Below are 5,499 nucleotides of genomic sequence, written 5' to 3' on the forward strand. Positions count from 1 at the left end.
CACTACCGTACTCATCCTAATAGGCGCACACACCTTTTTTTTGGCGGCTGGCTTGACCGCAGTAATGATCCTGAGGCGATTTCCCCGTCCCAGGATCCTCTATGGCCGTACAATGGGGAAGTCCTCATCGGAGACGGCCGGTGATTGGCGGGATGTTTGGGCGGGAAACACCTCAGCCCCAGGGGAGGTGTGCTGTCATTGGGCAGGACCCGAGGGGGACGCCTCATTGGTGAAGTCCGGAGTGGAGCTGCGCTGTGGTTGGGCGGAGATCAGGGCTCGCCATGATTGGTCAGAAGTCAGAGTGTGGGCGGAGCTCATTGGTAGAATACAGCCCAAGTGGTGCTGACCTGTGATTGGTGAGCCACAGTGTGTTATCGCTGCTGATTGGTGGAGAGATCTTCTCCCCGCCTGGGCGCCAAATGGAGTCTGTGAGAGAAATGTGCGAGGTAGAGAGGGGCCCCTCCACTGTCCACAGGGGTCCCTAAACTGTACTCAGGGGCTCCTCCACTGTCCTCAGGGGCCCCTACTTTGTCCACAGGGGCCCCTACACTGTCCTCCGGGGCCCTACACTCCTCAGGGCCCCTCCACTGTCCACAGGGGCCCCAATAGAGTCCTCAGGGGCCCCTACACTGTCCTCAGGGCCCCTACACTGTCCTCAGGGGCCCCAGTACAGTCCTCGGGGGCCCTACACTGTCCTCAGGGGCCCCAATATAGTCCTCAGGGGGCCCTACACTGTACTTCTCAGGGGCCCCTACACTGTCCACAGGGGCCCCTATACTGTCCTCAGGGGCCCCTACACTGTCCTAAATATAGGAGCACCTACATTGCCCTCAGGGGCCCCTACACCGTCCTCAGGGGCCCCTACACTGTCCGAACTACAGGGCCCCTATACAATCCTCCACAGGGCCCCCTACACAGTCATCCACAGGGATCCTCTACACAGTCCTCAGGGGCCCTTATACAGTCCTCACTACAGGGCCCCTACACAGTTCTCCTGGGGCCCCTACACAGTTCTCCTCCTGGGGCCCCTACACAGTCCTAACTACAGGGGCCTCTATACAATCCTCAGGGGCCCCTACACAGTCACACACAGGAGCCTCTACACAGTCCTCACTACAGGGGCCCCTACACCATAAGTCTCCCACCATTACAGGGGCCATCATAGGTCTGCCACCATGACAGGAACCACCATATGCCTGCCACCATAGGCCTGCCTCCAGGAAAGGGGCCACCATAGGCCTGCCTCCAGGAAAGGGGCCACCATAGGCCTGCCACCATGACAGCGGCTCCCATAAGCCTGCCACCATGACAGGGGCCACCGTAGGCCTGCCACCATGACAGGGGCCACCGTAGGCCTGCCACCATGACAGGGCCACCATAGGCCTGCCACCATGACAGGGGCCACCATAGGCCTGCCACCATGACAGGGGCCACCATAGGCCTGCCACCATGACAGGGGCCACCATAGGCCTGCCACCATGATAGAGACAGTTCTTCCGCTCCCATAGGCCTGCGGCAGTGACAGTTCCACCTCAGCATTACCAGCCCCTCACCCTCCCTTATATCACAGTGCACCCCCTTGCTTTGTGCTGCTGCCAGGGAGAAGTTGGGGGCGGAGCTGGGAAGCAGAAAGTGCAGGGTCTGGAGGAGGTCTGGAGGAGGTCCGGAGGAGGGCTGGAGTCAGCTGAATGCTGAGAGACCAGGGGAGGCAGAGACAAGGGGGTGCTGCAGCCGCACAGAGAAGCGCAGGATCTGTAGGAGGAGTTCTGTCCTCCTCTCTTTTTTCTCTACTATACAGCAAGGCTTAGGTTTGCTGCAGAAGAAGCAGCCAGTCAGTTGTGCAGCAATGCATGGAGCATGCTGATAGGAGGAGACAGCAGAGAGATAAGCGAATCAATGAGCTGAGGCTTCTGTCACTGCCCAGTGATGGGAGAGACAGATTATACAAAGTCTTTGTCAGGTGGAGCAGCCCCCGGGGGCGGGGGAGGAGGGGGGGTATTTATCGGTGTGTCTGGAATTTAGTTCTCATTGCCGCTCTCACATGTGCGTTCTCCACCACAATCTCTTCTGTCTGTAGATTGCTCCGGACATGAGATACGTCCCGCCGTCCCGCAGTCAGACGCCCGCCACGGTCACAGTGTACGTCCGATCTGCATCCAGACCCCCCCAGCAGAACAAGCTCCTGATGAAGCGCTATAAAGAGGAAACGCACAACAGCACTGCTGTGAAACGCCCCCGAGGACTGTGCCTGGTCATACAGCGCCAGGAGATGAGCGCCTTCTTCCAACTCTTCCGTAAGTCTCTCCGTATTCTCTCTCCTCCATTACTTCAAAAAAATCTTTTCTCATTTTTTTGCAGAGGAGTTATTTATAGTGACGGGTAACCAGGAAAGCTTTGGGTGTCGCTCCAGGTCTCCATCCCCCAACTCCGGTGAGGGGGGGGGAGGGGCTCATCCCGGCTTTATGTACACAACCAAGGCAAAGGAAACCCAAAGCGCTGCCCTCCAAGAAAGTCCATGAATGAAAGCAGCTTCAGCCCAACTCCGTGCAGGGCACAGCTCCCGACGCGTTGCGTCCTTTCCACAGGGCTTAGTTATCCATTTAAAGACCCCCCCTCAGGATTGTGGAAATGAGAGCGGGTACCAATAAAAATCAGAAAAAAATGGCATGGGGTCCCTCCCTTACCACCCCCCCCCCCCAGACCTTTTTTGGCACTTTTTTTGACAGTTGCGGCTTCGCAGCCAAGTCATGCTGCCTGTCCTGAGTGGTCCTCCGGACCTACAACGTGTCCCAGATGAGTGGCATGAAAGGAGGGGCAGATCCTAGGCGATCCGATTGAAAGTGGGAGCGGTACCTGTCAAAACTAGGTACACGCCCCCCCCCCCCCGCCCCCAAAAAATAAATAAAATGATATGCCAAATGTGTCAGGGGAGGAGTATTTAAAGCGTAACTTCCCCTTTTTGGGTGGAGCTCCGCTTATCAACCGATAACTCATCAGCTGTCAGCGGTTCCCCCGCTTTATAGCTGAATGTAACAAAAGAATTGGCAGCAATTAAAAGTTTAGGAAAAAAAAAACAGCATGGCCCCCCCCCAATCCATACCAGGCCCTTCGATTCCCCCCCCCCAATCCATACCAGGCCCTTCGATTTCCCCCCCCCCAATCCATACCAGGCCCTTCGATTCCCCCCCCCCTCCCCCAATATCTGTACCAGAACCTTATCTGAGCATGTATCCTGGCAGGCCAGGAAGGGGGTGGGGACAAGCGAGCGCCCCCTCCGGAATCATACCGGGCCACAACAATGGAGGGGGGGGGGGGTTTCAGGGTAGGGGGGACCCTACGCTATTTTTTCAGATTTTTCTTGGTACCCGCTCTCATTTCCACAATCCTCACCTAGGAGATAAATGGCGTTCCTTGCCCTTTCCTGCAGCCTCCTGGAGAACGCTCCATGTCCCAGAAGGCTGCAGGAGCAATCCCAAAATTCCTCATGCGCTCATGCACGCACGGTGGGGGAGGGGGGCGGCTGTATCCAAGATGGCGGCGCAAGGGACCCGCCGTGGTAAGCGGAAGCGGCTGCAGGAAGAGAGCACTGGATTCCAGGCAGAGATAAGTATCTGAAGTCAGCAGCTGCAGTACTGCAAATCCACCTGCCGCCCTCAATACATATATATATATATATATATATATATATATATATATATATATATATATATATATATACACGTTACAGCTTGTAAATGGTTTATCGGGTTATGGATAAAGCTGACAGCTTCATCGTCCTACTCGCTGGTCGCCCCCCGCTCCCCGGTGGTCCTCGGGCTTACCGTTTTCACTGGTGCGCCTGGTAGATGATCTGACATTTCACATGGCTGGCCATAGAGATTAATGGAGACCACAATTCTGTCTCTGAGCTCTTCAGGCCGTTCCTTTGACCTCATGATTCTCATTTGCTCTGACATGCACTGTGAGCTGGAAGGTCTTATATAGACAGGTGTGCGGCTTTCCTAATGAAGTCCAATCAGTATAATCAACACACAGCTGGACTCACATGAAGGTGTAGAACCATCTCATGGATGATCGGAAGAAATGGACATCACCTGAGTTATATATATGAGTGTCACAGCAAAGGGTCTGGATACTGAGGACCAGGTGATAGTTCTGGTTTTCTTTTTTAACCACTTGAGACCCGTGCTATAGCCAAATGACGGCTACAGCGGCGGACCTCCTTTGCCGGGACTACGTCTATTGACGTCGTCCCCTGCACGAGCGGCCTGCGCTCTGTGATCGGCGAGTCTATGAGACTCACCTGATCACTGATCCGAGCAATGGGTCGATCCCGACCCCTTTCACGTGATCAGCTGTCAGCCAATGACAGCTGATCATGTGATACAATGGAGCCGGTAATCGGCTATTATTCCTCCTCGCGCTGACAGCACAAGGAGAAAAAAAAGCAATCACCGGCCAGCCTGCCAGTGCCCACCTGCCCCCTGCCAGTGCCCACCTGCCCCCTGCCAGTGCCACCTCATTAAAAAACAAGTGCCCCCCGTCAGTGCCACCCAGCAGTGCCCATAGTGCCACCCAGCAGTGCCCATAGTGCCACCCAGCAGTGCCCACAATCTGCCTCAACAACGGTGCTGCACCCCAGTGCCACATATCCGTGCCCATCAGTGTCATCTACCAGTGCCCAGCAGTGCCGCCCATCAGTGCCCAGCAGTGCCACCTATCAGAGCCACCTATCAGTGCCACCTATCAGTGTCCATCAGCCCCAACTATCAGTGGTACCTATTAGTGCCACCCATCCGTGCCACCCATCCGTGCCATCTTATCTGTGCCCATCTTTGCCCATCAGTGCCGCCTTATCTGTGCCCATCAGTACTGCCTTATCTGTGCCTATTAGTGCCGCTTAACTGTGCCTATCAGTACCCACCAGTGCAGCCTATCAGTGCCCACCAATGCAGCCTATCAGTGCCGCCTCATCCGCGCACTTCAATGAAGGAGAAAAATGACCTGTTTGCAAAATTTTATAACAAACTATTAAACATGATTTTTTTATTTTATTTTTTTGCATCTTTTTTTGTTTGTTGAGCAAAAAATAAATCTCTGAGCTGTAACTAAATACCACCAAAAGAAAGCTCTATTTGTGGAAAAAAATGATAAAAATGTCATTTGAGTACAGTGTTGTATGACCGCGTAATTGTCATTCAAAGTGCATCAGCGCTGAAAGCTGAAAATTGGTCTGGACAGGAGGGGGGTTTAAGTGCCCAGTAAGCAAGGGGTTAAGAAATCTGCAAAAATGTCACCAATTCTGTGTTTTTTTCCTGTCACTAGGGGGCGCTGTGTGTACATTAATGAGGAAAAAAATGAACTTAAATGATTTTAGCAAATGGCTGCAATATAACAAAGAGTGAAACATGTAATGAGGTCTGAATACTTTCCACCCCCCCCCCCCCCCCCCACTGTGTGTATACTATATATATATTATATGTTTGGGGGTTCTAAGTA

This window comes from Lithobates pipiens, unplaced genomic scaffold, assembly GCF_037356315.1.
Source record: "Lithobates pipiens isolate NorthernLeopardFrog02 unplaced genomic scaffold, aLitPip1_a1.2 Scaffold_18, whole genome shotgun sequence".
Classification (NCBI taxonomy): domain Eukaryota; kingdom Metazoa; phylum Chordata; class Amphibia; order Anura; family Ranidae; genus Lithobates; species Lithobates pipiens.